The 15087-nt window shown below is 40.8% G+C and overlaps 1 long non-coding RNA gene across 1 annotated transcript in view; it reads right to left on the bottom strand.

Annotated features, from left to right (window-relative positions):
• Positions 1–4444: 4444 nt before the first annotated feature.
• LOC142006966 (uncharacterized) overlaps positions 4445–15087 on the bottom strand; it is a 246399-nt gene continuing 235756 nt past the window's right edge. Inside the window, exons 4-5 of the long non-coding RNA XR_012643869.1 lie at positions 5288–5390; positions 4445–4500 (exon numbers count right to left, since the gene is read on the bottom strand). This is a non-coding gene — a long non-coding RNA (uncharacterized LOC142006966). The remainder of the gene's footprint in view (positions 4501–5287; positions 5391–15087) is intronic.

Below are 15087 nucleotides of genomic sequence, written 5' to 3' on the forward strand. Positions count from 1 at the left end.
CTTGGCCCAATCCTCCAATTTGTCTAGATCACTCTAGATCTTATCCATACACTCCAGCATATCTGCCTTAACCCCTAGCTTAGTGTCATTGGTGAACTTGTACAGGGCGTAACCCATTCCTTCATCCAAGTCATGACTGAAGATATTTAGGAAAACCAGCCCCAGGACTGACCCTGGGGGGGACTCTGGTTGATACCAATTGTCAACCAGACAGACATCGAGCTGTTGATCACAACCCATCAAGCCAGCCAGCCAGCCAGACAGACAGACAGACAATCTAACCAGTTTTCTATCCACATTATAGTCCATTTATTCAATCCTTACTTTTTTAACTTGCTGGCAAGAATACTGTGGAAGACAGTATCAAAAGCTTTGCTAAAATCCAGGTATATTGCATCCACCATTTTCCCCATAGTCAGAGCTAGTTACTTCATCGCAGAGGGTAATTATATTGGTCAGACATGATTTGCCTTTGGTGAATCCATAAAGAGTTTTCTTGATCACTTTTCTCTCTTCCAAGTGCTTCAGAATGGATTCCTTGAGGATCCCCTCCATGATGTTTCTAAGGACTGAGGTAAGGCTGACAGATCTGTAGTTCTCTGGATTCTCCTCTCTCCCTTTTTCAAGGTGGGCACCACATTTGCCTTTTTCCAGTCATCTGGGACCTCCTCCAATCACCATGACTTTTCAAAGATAATGGCCAATGGCTCTGCAATCACATCAGCCAAATCCCTCAGATGCATTAGATCTGGCCCTATGGACTTGTGTATGGCCAGCTTTCCCAAATAGTCTTTATCCTGTTCTTTCCCCACTTTGGGATGCCCACCTCCTCCACAAACTGTGCTGCCCAATGTAGCAGCCTAGGAGCTGACCTTCTCTGTGAAGACATAGGAAAAAAATGAGTATTTCAGCTCTTTCCTCACCATCTTTCTCATTCAGAAATGGCCCCATACCTTCCCTGACAACCTTGTTATTGCTAACGTCCCTATAGAATCATTCTTGTTGTCTTTCACATCTCTTGCTAGCTGCAACTCCAAATGCACTTTGGACTTCCAGATTGCACCCCTGCATGTTCGAGCAATATAGTTATACTCTTCCCTAATCATCTGTCTAAGTTTCCACTTCTTATAAGCTTCTTTTTAGTGTTTAAGCTTACCAAACATTTCTCTATTAAGCCAAGCTGGTTGATTACAATATTTGCTTACCACATTGGGAGAGTGTCTTTCTGTGCCTTCTGTAGGGCTTCTTTAAAATACAGCCAGCTCTCCTGGATTCCTTTCCCCACTCATGCTAGCTTCCCAGGGGATCCTGGCCATCAGGTCCCTGAGGGAGTCAAAATCTGCTTTTCTGAAGTCCAGGGTCTGTATTCTACTGCTCTCCTTTCTTCCTTTGGTCAGGATCCTGAAATAAAACATCTCATGATCACTGTTGCCTAGGTTGCCACCCACATTTACTTTCCCACATTTTACTTACCAATTCTTCCCTGTTTGTGAACAGCAAGTCAAGCTGCACATGGCCCCTGGTTGGTTCCTTTATTAGTTGCACCACGAAGCTGTCCCCAGCACTCTCCAGAAACTCCCTAGATTGTCTGTGTACTGATGTATTGGTCTTCCAGAAGACATCCAGATGACTGAAGTCCCTTATAAGAACCAGGCCTGTGATCTTGCAGATATCATATATTGTCATCCACCTGATTTGGTGCTCCACAGTGGACACCCACCACAACATCACCTTTGTTACTTTCACCTCTAAATTCAATCCAAAGACTCTCCACTGGCTCCTGATTTTATACTGAAGCCCTGAGCAATCATGCTGTTCTCTAACTAACAGGGCAACTCCTCCACCTTTCGTCTACTGCTTGTCTTTCCTGAACAGGTTAGAGCCTTCCATAATAGAACTTCACTCTGAGTTGTCCCACCAAGCCTCCATTATTCCTATCACACCATAATTCCATGACTGTGACATCACTTCAAATTGTTGATGCTTGTTTCCCAGGCTTGTGTTCACATACACAGACACCTACAATAACTACCCAATTGCCTTACTTTCTCAGTACGATTCAGGGGGTCTTCTTCTGTTGCACTCTCCTCCTTGTGTTTCTTCCTGGTGTCCCACTTTTCCGCTTACCTCAGAGCTTAGCTCACTGTCCCCAGTGAACCTATTTTAAAATTAGGGCTTCTTGTCTAGGTTTTTAAGCCTCCTTATTTTACCGTACCAGATGAAAATAGAGTCTTCTGATTTATAAGCGTGGAGCTGAAGAAGGTGCCAGCACTATCTTCTGTGAGCCTTTTCCCCCTCACTTTTTAAGATACATTATTGTTGGTCTTAACACGAAGAGCATAATTTGCCTAGAAACCCTCCTGTCTCCTATCCTGTTGAGGAAGATTCAGAGGGGGAACAGGAGGAGGAAGACGACTTGTTCTAGAGCTGGCTACATCAGTTATAAATCCAGTCTGGGATTTCCTCACACTTAGAGAATCCTCAGCTCTTCTATTGGAGCAACTTCCCAGGCCCTAGAGCTAAAAAAGGAGCTGGTATCTACCTTCTTGTTTATATGTTAAACATGACGGAGAGAGTGATAGCCTGGAGACTGGTTCTACAGTGTCTTATTCTGTGGGCAACATATGACTGGAAAACACAAATGATGCCCCCTGTTAGCAGAAAGGCTGCTATCACCTGCAGTGGTCTCCATGATGCAAAATTCAATTACAGAATATTTTTCTGAAGTTCACCCATAATGTTGAGCTCTTAACCAGCGAACTTTCAGATTTCTGTACTGTGTAGAAAGGATGCACTTTTCCTGATGTACCTGTAACTCCCACTTGGCAGCACTGGGACTTGAACTTGAATCTCTCAAATGTAGGAGGATCCCAACATTAGTTCCCTAGATTTATTAAATCACTAAGTCAGCAGCTCTATTTCTTAAACTCTTAATTTTCCATGTTGGATGAATTGTGGATTCAGACTGCATAATATGATACAGCCTGCTGATTATATCTATCCATCACCTAACTGACTGATGTGCAATACAGACCTTACTCTGTAGACAGAGCCATTGACAAATCAGAACATAAACACAACAAATAGCATAACAAACACAAATCAATTAAAACATATTGAAACAGCAATGTTATTTCATTGTTCTGTTTGCAGAGAGGTGTTTTTAATCAGAGAATATAGTGGCTCTGTTTGGTCCCCAAAGAACCTGTTCCTCGGAGGGGAAAAAAAAAGAATCAGACAGTGAACCTCAAATGTGAAATTTCATTCCTTTTAATAGCCAATCAAGACTTTTTAAATGTAAAAAGTGGTGACATTATGATTTAGTTTTCTCTGTTCCATGAAAAGCTCTGATTCCACTGCAGAATATGACTGAAAGGAAAAAAGAAATCAAATCTTCTGCGCTACAGAAGCCTAGTTTGTTATCAGATCCTTAAATCTGTCACTCAAGTCTACTTTGTCATTGAAGAAAAATAGGAATTTGACCTGGCCATTGGAGTCAATACATGAAATTGATGCACTAATATGTTATTCAGCATTTATGTTAAATGAGTATTTCAGTACTAAACTCCCAGACAATTAATTAGATTCTTAATAAGCATGTAATATCTTTTAAACATAGAAGCAGGATTTTAATTGGTTGTCAAGTTTTCATCTGAAGGTCAGTTATAGATTATTTTTCTGCCAGTAGTGTGGGAGCGTACATAGAAATTTATCAAATGCACATAACCGCTCGAGTGCAAATGTTGATTTGTATAAATTTTTACAAGTTCATTCCTTGAATTCATTTCATATTGTTTAGTTTAGTGCTTGCAAGTCACATGCAGATATTGTCTACTATCCTTTTTGGATTAATTCAATATTTCATTACCAGAAAAAAATAAAAACATTGCTGCAAAACAGTGATCATTTCAGTATGTTTTGTTGGCACACTCTTGGCATATGCTTCCAAAGAGCAAGTATTTCCTCCTGTCTCTTCTCAAACTTATAGATGTAGAGATATAAAAAAGCCCTGGTAACTGGCATGTGAGTTTAGCTCTCCCCTACTGTCAGTCTTTGAGGAAGGCCACACCCCTTTGCTGTGGTTTCTTCTGAAACTAGCTAGGAAGGTGGGCAGAATTGTCAGTCTAGGATGCTTGGGCATGGGAGTCAAGTATGCACAGGAAGTGTGGGGTGCTCAGGCACAGGGGGGTTCACAAGGGAAGGCAGGTCTAGACCAGAAAGAGGGAGTATTGCCATCCCAGGGGTGGAATGACATTCAGGACACAGGCCTGCCCCATGCCAACACATCCCAGCTTAGGACCCTAATGGCAGCATAGTCTGTCACTGGGTCAGTGGAAATCCTTCTGCAACACACTGACCATGTCTCCAGTGACATGCCAGACAAAGGGTAGACTGGTTCCCCTGGGCTACTTCCTAAACTTCCACTTGTTCTTACCTATGTGCATGGGCTGCCTTCTGTTTCCTCCATACATATGCTGATTGGTAGTCCCAGCAATCTCTCTGCAACAGAAACATATCTCAGCCCAGGTACCAAGGTGGTCCCTTAGGGTAGTTGAAGTTCTCTGTGGCTTCCAGCTCCTATGACAAGATGAAGACTGGCCACAAGCCTCCAAATCCACAGCAGGCTTCAGCAGTCTCTTAACTCAGGGTCAAAGCAGCTGAGTCCTTCCAGGCTCCTCCACAGTAAGACACCCAGCTTTCCCCTGCTGTCAGTCTCTGAGGGAGGCTATACTCCTTTTCTACGGATCCCTGAAATCAAGACCGTCTAAGAACATTGAAATGCAATATGCAGTTCATCTGTATTACTTGGAAAGAAAAAACTTGTCTGAATAGCAAAAGTTGTGATGAAATGTTCTGAAACCTGCTAAACATTTCACTACACTATAATTTAAAGTGTTTAAGGGCATCACAGCATTAATGACAACAACCAATTTCTATTACACACTCTGGACCTTTGAAAGATGATGGACCTTTGAAAGAACAACATTTATGTCTCTGGATCAATACGACTATGCTTCCATCTCCACTACTGCTTTGAATGCTTAGGGTGTCAGGTTACAGCTAAAATTCACATGAATAGTGGAAATCTGGGTGCCAAAGAAATGCAGTCAGGACATTTTGAAGTAAGAACAGAAAAGTATAGTAGATCATAGATATATTTTTATAATGATAAGTAAAATAAATAGGAAGTAATCAGAGGAAGAGAGGAAAAAACCCAAGAACTGGAAAGCATTATTACATGGCAAAGAAAAAAAACCTTGTAATTTGTAAACATAAAGTTACCTACCAGTGTCTTTATTTTAATCTCAACCCAAAAGCATCTAAATATCACCAGAGCCTGATGGAGCCTCAATGGATACTTTTTCAAAGTCTTCTCCCTGTAATCATGACTACATGAGCAATTACAAAAGAAAAGATGAAAAACGTGAGTTACTTTGCCTCCATCTTCAAGGAAAAAAAAAAACCACAATAGAACAACCAGGCATCCTTGTAAGTCTAATTGCCCAATCTTGTGGCAATGGCACTCTTTATAGACTTCCTTATCAAGCTTTGCCAGAAGCTAGGACTATTAGTATGGCCTCCTTAGTTGCCATATTTCCCAACCTGCCCTACTTTCCTAGTTCTGAGAAACAGATTGGCAGGAAGACATCCAGTCTGGTCTCTTGCTTCTGAGGGAGGAAGAGACCTGGCCAGCCCTGCTTGTAGAAGTCTCACCTTGGTCGTAAAGCCAGGGTTGACAGTATGGGCTTCTTTATAAACTCCAAATTTTATCCACCAAAGTGGCAATATCCCTACTTCTACAGAAATTCTTTCAGGAATGGTCTTACAGGAGCACTCTTTACGTGTGTGTAAATATTTAACAGGTAATATCCCACAGATGGTGCTCAACATTATGGAGTATAGTTCTTGGGTTTTGTAGGACCATAAAACTTCTGTACTGCAAATGACCTCCCCCGGCTGTGCTTCACGTCAGTTTTTAACACTCGGTACCAGGCTTTACTGGCACAGCGGAATTCCTCACATAGGTCTATAAAGTTCTGTGTGCCTCGTTACAAAGTCTCACAGAACAATTTCATTGCCTTTGTCCCCCTGCTCTGCACTCCATGCAGTTGTGTGATGAAGCCAGAAAGGGGTGTACTGGGCACACTGTGCCCCAATTCTCCCCAAATCCTTCAGGAGAGTTGGTAGAGACTTGGTGCAAAGTGTGGATTCCATAAAACTTAACTTTGTCCACAGCACTCAGGTGTTACCTTTTCTACGTCACCCTTGTCATATGGCCTTGAGGGAAAAATTACAGTGAGGAACCAGCCAGACAGAACAAGTGGAGAAGCAGCCAAAACAGGAACCTTTCGACACCAAGATAAGTTTCTACAGTTTTGACTGGAATTTCCCTGCCGTGGGCTGTTTGGCTGTCCGTTGCAATCCTCACACTTCTCCTCCTCTCTCAAACTGCATTCCACAACTCACTCTTACCTTCTCCTCCCCACCTCTATCCCTCTCATGCCTTCCTCTCATTGTCCCCTTTCATTCCATCTTACCTAAACCCAGCCCAAATAAATACATTACATTTGTTACCATTGCATGATTCACTCTGTTGCTATAGCCCTCTCCCCATGCTCCGTTTGTCTTGCCTGTGTAAATGTTAAGCTCTTTGTGGGGCAGGGTCCATCTATTATTCTGTGTTTTACAGTACCTAGTATAATGGGGCCCCATTCTATATTGCTCTTTAGTTACCATCATAAAGATATGATATAATAAAATCCCTTTCATGCATGTGGGCCCTTTTTACAGGTTTTTTTACTTTAATTATTGACTCCTGGAACACTCTCTACTCCTTTGCCATTAACAGTTAATTGTCTTGTCAACAATGTCTTGGAACGTGATCAACACTCTTTACCGATGCTTAGCTTTTGATCATGTGAGTATTCTCAGTGACTTCCATGGGCTACTCACATGCTGAAAATTAAGCATGTGCTTTAGTAATCCCCCTCTTCAATTATTTTCAGGTCCTCCCTCTTTTTTTTTTTTTTTTTTTTTAAGATTGAACTGAAATCCACTGGTGCTTTTAATATTTTAGGCTTTGGTTTTGTTCCCCAGTTCTTCACTATTAACAAAGCAGTGCGTTCATCCACTTCAGGTTCCTCTCTCAGGGTCAATAAATATCCCAAATCACCATGTATAATCAAATAGAACATTCAGCTGTGCTTTCAAATAAGTTAATTTCTATTCAGAGTGAGAGAACAAACTCAATTATCATCCAATTCAGCAAACCATATTCACAGTGAAAAGTACAAACACGACTACTTATGATCACCCAGAAGTTAGTGGCTTGATGCAGGGTTTACTGAGTAAAATTCTACAGCATGTGTGATGCAGGAAGTCAGGCTAGATAACCATAATGGTTCCTTGTGGCCTGAAAAATCTAGGACTGTATGATGAAATCAGACTAATGATCAGGTGTTAATTTAAAAAAATGTAGTCCTATGGGAACTTTGATGCTAAACTAGTTGATCATTTTATATTGTTTACATAAATGTACTCAATACACCACACAATTTCATATTTCTATGCCTATCTATAGTTCCAATTTTAAATGTAGAAAAATAAAGTCATGAACTAGGCATTACAAAAACAAAACAGCAGTCCAATAGCACTTTAAAGACTAACAAAATAATTTATTAGGTGATGAGCTTTCGTGGGACAGACCTACTTCTTCAGATCATAGCTGTAACCAGAACAGACTCAATAGTTAAGGCACAGAGAACCCAAAGTAGTAATCAAGGTAAACAATTTTAATTAATTCAATTTAATTTAATTTTTATTTAATTTCAGAAAAATAATAGTTTTTCTGATTTGTCAACCTTGATTACTATTTTTGGTTCTCTATGCCTTAACTATTGAGTCTGTTCTCTTATGGCTATCAGCTGAAAAAGTGGGCCTGTCCCATGAAAGCTCATCACCCAACAAATTATTTTGTTAGTCTTTAAAGTACTATTGGACTGCTTTTCTGTCCTCATAGTATATAGACTAGCATGGCTCTCTCTCTGTTACTATTCAACAAACTAGGCATTAGTGTGAAAACGGTACCTTATAGTGCCCATCCAATCCCCTCATTATTTCAGGGTGCTTTTCAAGTAAATCATTTCATGTAACTCTTTCTAAGGGGATTTGCTGGTTATTACTTTCCATACACTTCTGAGTGGCTTGGATACTGAAAATAAAAAGTAATGACTCAGAGCTTATCTTTCATGACCCCGGAGCTGAAATAGTAAATATTTAATAAGGAAAGCTCTCCTCTCCTAACTTTTGTTCATTTTTTTGTCTTTAAAGCGTAATGAATTTTTAACCACAGTGTAGTATTGATATCACTCAAGGTTAGTAATTCTTCCACACGGACCGTGTGGGCCCAATCCTCCAAATACACGTGATAAGCTTTACTTGCAGAAGTAAGTCTCATGAAGTCAATGAGCATTTGCCAAGAAGTAAAATTACAAAAGTGCATGTTTGAAAACAAATCATATTCTGTTTAGATATTTGGATTTTTAGCCTTTGAAAAAAGGCACTATAATATTTCAGCATCTACTTGTGAATAAAGTTATAAGAAAAAATATTGAGGTACCTTGGTTTTATCCAATTATGGTAATAGGGATGTTTGCAAAACAAACCATTGCTTTTTATGTTTAGCTAAGCACTTAAGGCATTTTGACACCACCAGACGTTTGAAATTGCAATACATGCATTATGTATGTATCAAACTGTAGTTAGTGCTTCCAGTTTTGGTAGGACAGCCTAGTTTTTCAGAGCAATCTCTTGCTTTTTGATGTCACCAGCACAAACTGAATTTGTGAGGAAAGTTTAATTTATGAGTGCTACCTTCTGGTAGGTGAGATATTTTGTTTAAACAAACAAAACAAAAAATCAGTATTGTTAATCAAAAGGCATGTGTTGTTCTTAGTTCTTTTTGTCAGCAAATATAAGACTGGTAGAGTACTATGTTAATTGTTATCACACCACAGAACATTTCTCTTGTAGACCAAATGATCCAAGGAACTGCAGGAGTTATCTGCATCTTAGGCGTTTTGCATCACAGGGTCAATGCCCAAAGATTCACACCATGTAGGTAGGCTGGGCAGTACACCCACTCTCTTCAACTGTAAGAAGAATCCTAGTGGAAATAGAATTCAGGGTTTACAAAACTATTCAAAATATTTCCAACATCTTCCCTTTTTCACAGAGTAGGTCACTCTGTCTCTATCTAGGCCCCTCACCACTTTCATGAAGGGTGGTTGCCTTGCCATATATATGAACAGACTTGAACAGTAGGCTATGGTATAGCCCAAGGATAACAGGTGTGGTTCATTTTTTTTCCATCTTTCACTTTTCAAATGGCATGACATCTATTGAAACAATTAATTAATTATAGTTCTGTTGGTTTAAGGAGTACAGCTTTTTCTGGGTATAGTTGTGGGATTTTGTTTATTTTTAATTTGGATAATTCTGACACACTACCCGAGAGCAGAAAGAGAGGCCTAGCAGGAAACCAATGAGGCTCTGCATCCACATTGTCTGGCAAACACAGGCAAATAAAGGAAAATGTGCTTCTGAGATAGGAACTGGTTACACTTGCCATCTGTGTGTTGTGTTGAATGCAGAAGTTGCTCCTTGTTGGTTACCCCAGGCATGGATAAGATTATAATTCCACCCACCGCTCCATATCAGCCAGTGGAATGGGCAATTTATAAAACGCGGCATAAACTCCCTTAAAGGTGATGCAGCAACTGTTCCAGTGTGCCTCAGTACAGGTCTGTTGGCACAGTCTGGTACAGAGTTTGAGAATGTTTAGGCCCCCAGCTGTGCTACAAAGATGTTTGCAAGAGAGACCTCAGGGAAGTAGACATCAAGTCAGACAGCTGGGAGGAGTTGGCAGATGATCGCAGCAGATGGAGGCAGGAACTATACAAGGGCCTTCAGAAGGGTGAGTTGAGGATCAGACAGCTAGCAAAGGAGAAGCGAGCCCACAGAAAGCACAGCAAGGACCTGCCAGACACCCATTACATATGCAACAGATGCAGCAAGGACTGTCACTCTTGTGTGGGTCTTTAGTCACAGCTGATGCTGCAAATGAGGATGCCAAATGGAACTACGAAGGGTGCGATCCATAGTCTACATAGACTGAAGGATGCTGATGCTACTACTACTACTACTACTACTACTACTACAGAGATAGGAGAACATAAACATTCTTGATATGGGTTCTCTCAAATTTCTTGGATATTTGGATCCAATGTCTTTTGTCCCCTCCCCCCTACCCAAGCCCTGTTTTTAATCCAGATCTTTTAGTCTGTTCCCAGAAGACTCTGCAGTGTAGTGACACAAATTTCTCCACATGCTTAACTATTTGGAGCTGTGGAAAGGGTTCCCACTGTTAAGCCTCTAGACCTCTGTTTTGCTTGCTTCTCCTGTATTTAGTAATCTGAACCAAACAATTCTGTAACAAATTTATCAACAATTTGATGAAATTCTAAGTTTTATGTGTATGACACTTCCAACAGAGTTTGGGTGGGCAGAGTGGAAGAAAGCTATGATTCTGTACTGCAGACTTCCTCTGACTAGCAATTTTCATTTCACCCTAGATTTTACAAAGAGTACCAACCTATGTCATAGCCTAACATAGTGGGTGTTGTATAAAGCCTCCTCTTAGTCCAGTAAAATGCTGATAAGTTCTGTAACTTAGTCATTGTTGGTTTTTTAAAGTCCTATAACCTTCTGTAAGCAACATGACAGCAGCTTTGTTTTGCAGATATAGCTTTGTTCTAGATGCTTACATTTTGTTTCCTAAGTTTTGCTTTGTAGCAGCTGCTTGGTCTATATTAAGTATTATAAGTGAGTAAGAAATTGTTTAAGTCTTGTATAAGACCCTGGAGGTTCCTTTCATAAAATAAATTTCTCTCGCTGAAGTGAGCTCTCCTTTGTGTGAATCAGTAAAGTGTGAATGTGAGCATGTGTGCAATGGAATCATTCCCTGAAGTCAGTCTGTCTGGACAACCAACTGCCAGGAGCACCTGGATGGCCGGAGATTAACAGCAGCTGAGCCCTGAAAAAGAATCCACCCGAGAGAGGGGAAGAAGGACCATCAAGAGAAGACCGAAGTCCCCTCTTCTGTTAGCTCATGACTCACAGGCTACGTCTACACGTGCACGCTACATCGAAATAGCTTATTTCGATGTAGTGACATCAAAATAGTCTATTTCGATGAATAACGTCTACACGTCCTCCAGGCAACGTCAACGTTCAACTTCAACGTTGGGCAGCACCACATCGAAATAGGAGCTGCCAGGGAACGTCTACATGCCAAAGTAGCACACATCGAAATAAGGATGCCAGGCACAGCTGCAGACAGGGCCACAGGGCAGACTCAACAGCAAGCCGCTCCCTTAAAGGGCCCCTCCCAGACACAGTTGCACTAAACACCACAAGATCCACAGAGCCGACAACTGGTTGCAGACCCTGTGCATGCAGCATGGATCCCCAGCTGCAGCAGCAGCAGCCAGAAGCCCTGGGCTAAGGGCTGCTGCACACGGTGACCATAGAGCCCCGCAGGGGCTGGAGAGAGAGCATCTCTCAACCCCTCAGTTGATGGCCGCCGTGGCGGACCCCGCTATTTCGATGTTGCGGGACACGGATCGGCTACACGTGCCCTACTTCGACATTCAACTTTGAAGTAGGGCGCTATTCCCATCCCCTCATGGGGTTAGCGACTTCGACGTCTCGCCACCTAACATCGATTTCAACTTTGAAATAGCACCCAACACATGTAGCCGTGACGGGCGCTATTTTGAAGTTGGTGCTGCTACTTTGAAGTATCGTGCACGTGTAGACGCGGCCACAGTCATATTGAGTCCTGGGACAGTAGGGCAGGAGCAGAGCTGTTGGACTGAAACATATGAGAGTGATGCAAAGCTAGAGGAACTCCTGATTTTCTTTTCTCTTCTTACCAGCACCATGCTGCAGGAGTTAGTCTCAGCTGGGGGAATGGGGGAACAGGAGACAGTCAGGAGAAAGCCCTGTCCCTCTCACCAAGATGAATGGCATTGGCTACACCTGAGTACTCAAGCAGACAAGTGAGCAAGCTGGCAAGGGGGTCATATGATCACCTCAGGGCCCTGCATTCATAACTGCAGCCAGGCACCCTGGATATACTATGCCTTGTCTTCCTCTGCTGTTTCTGTGCACATCTTCAATTATATGAGTTCACTTGTTTAAGTGTATGAGCGCAGGAGGGTATGAGCGTGTGTGGGTGTGTGCTTGAAAGCTAGTTCCCACTTTCTTTTAATCCAATAGTGACATTTACTAAAATACATATGAGTGTAACCCTGGGTAGTCTTTCCACTGTAAAAAGAAGGTCACATTCAGGTCTTCCCTGGCTAGATATTTTATTTTTTCATTTCACTAATCTCTCCCTACAGGCAGCGATAATGTTAACACAAACCTGTTGATGCATTCGGAACATCACAATTTGTGTTATTACGTTTAGTATTTCTCTGCAAAAATGGGTAGTTTGGGAACTTAGATGCAGGAAGCAAAATGACAGGGATACTCTGAAAGGCACTAATGACTACTTTACTGTGTGTTCAGTACGGACTGCAGGAATTGAACAGAACACGATTTCTTATATTTCCTGATGGCAGACATTCGATATAACTAATCAGCTAGCTTCCATGACCTCAGTTTATACTAAGTCACATAACAACTAACTTACACATTCTACTTTAGGGGACTCATTGATTTTTTTTTTTTTTAAATGGGGCTGAGTATCTACAAAATGCTCATGATCATTGATAAAAGGCTACATTGGGGTCATTGCTCGTATACGTAACACTGCTTAAGCACATTTCATTCATTCTTCACCCCATGCTTTACAACAGAAGCTAAATAACCTTATGCCAAATTTCTTCCATTTGTATGAGAATAGAAAGGTCAAGTGCTTTGGGGAAGGTCACATAGCAAGTCCATTGCAGAGCTAGAAGCAGAAACTAAATTTCTTATTTCACTGCCCAGTTGCCTTATCTATGGGATCAGTTTGCCAACCAGCGTGACCATTGTGTGCACACTGAAATACCACTGTTTGCATTGTTTAGTCAGGAATTCAGTTTTACCACACTTACTACCAACACAAAGGCGTCATGACAATTTGACATGCATTGTGTTGATGTGCGCTATATCTCATTAAGCTCATATTTCCATAGCCAGTGCCATATGCTACTCATCTGCAGCAAAGCTCTTAAACATAATGAAAAAGGTATAATCACAAATGACAAAGAGAATGTCAACAGGCAATACTATGAGTTTTTAAGTTCTATGACATTATCCAAAGCTAAATTACACTCTTAAAACCTCTGAGATCACTCCCCCACACAACACCTTATATGAAGAATTGTTCACAGGTAAGTTAGTTTAAACATGCAGATTGCAAGAGAAAAGGGCTACCTCGTCAAAAATATGAATGCAAGTGTAAGATTATAATCTATTACAAGACTGAAAACCATGTAGGTGTTGGGGAGTGGCTAGTTCAGGGGAGCAGCAGTGAAATGATGACATCTTTCATATCTAGGGTCACTGGTTCAATTCAGTTGCCACGTTATGCTCTCAGGTACATGAGTACAGTTCCCACACAAAGGAATGGGAGTTGGAAATTTATTATCTGAAGGCAGGTTGAGCCTGGGCATGGATCCATTAGAGAAAAAAATTTAGAGCACAGTTGTGAATCATTTTCAGCTCCTCTCCTGGACTTCTCCCTCTTAGCTTTCATCCTAGGAAAGTAAGGTTGCACATTAGTGACCAGCATTTGGTTCATCCTTTGCCCGTCTTAATTAGATAACAAACAGAAGCCTTATCCTGCAAATATTCTGTGTGTGAGGACCTCTACATCCATTCAGAGATTATTGAAAACACAGGGGCCATGCGAAGTTAGAGAGATTCATCCTCAAGCAGCCAACTGCAAAATCCCAGTCTCAACCAGTGAAACACTGAAACCAGGCTCACACAGGTTAGTGACGGGCTTGGAAATTAACATTCATGTGATTTTATTAGTATTAACAGGAGATGTATTCTGAGTCTGGTCCATCTCCAATTAGATCTAAATTAAATATCACCAAGCAGAATTACCAGTGTCTAATTTTTAGGCTTTGAGATAAATCCTGATTTCTGATGCTGACTGAGTATGTACAAGAGACATACATTCAGTAAAAAACAATAATAATTTGAGGTGACTACTCTGGATCTGGTCTAGTCCTGTTTTATTAGTTCACATCTCAGGATGCATACAGTAATAGGTACCTTGGAATAGCCACCCTGATGCTGTTGTAAACATGACACACATGAGCTAGTTATAGAGACATATTGGAAACTAACGTTGCGTATCAAGGTTCTTCATAGGAGAGAGAAAACATCTATCCCAGAACATTGATTTACCTTTTTTTTATTTGATGACAACTTTCTCAAATATAGGTGTCATAGGTTTGGATAATCTCATTTTGAAGTTTTTTTTTTTTGAAAACCTAATACCTCAGACTGCGTGTCTTCCACAACTGACCCACTAAAATCATTTTTCCTCCCTCCCACCCAGTATCGTGTTTTTAATATGTTCCTTTTCTCTGGAAATAAAATTGCACTGAAATAAGTAGGCTTCTGCAGTTGCACACTAGTAAATGCTTAAGTCTTGCTCAAGCACTCTTCTTTTTATTGGATTATTTTTCTCGAGAGCTTCCAGATATGTATTCATTCCTTCTTAAACATGCACAGATTACTTGGTTTAGCTGATTTTTTTTTAAATGTTTATAATCACTTCTGAAGAACATAAGTGAGCCAAAGAAAGTTACTGGCAATTTTTTTTTTTAAAATGACGAAAAGAAGTCTTATGTACAGGTTGCTATTCATTTGTTAAACATTCTGTTCCTTGCAGATATACATGTTACATGAAGAGCAGTCAGTCACTTTGTGAATCAAGTCCTATAATTTATTGGTAGAAGAATAAATATTTTAAGTACCCCATTGATGATCACTGATAAGCCAGAATTGCAGTAAACT

Source organism: Carettochelys insculpta, chromosome 1 (assembly GCF_033958435.1).
Source record: "Carettochelys insculpta isolate YL-2023 chromosome 1, ASM3395843v1, whole genome shotgun sequence".
Taxonomy (NCBI): Eukaryota; Metazoa; Chordata; order Testudines; family Carettochelyidae; genus Carettochelys; species Carettochelys insculpta.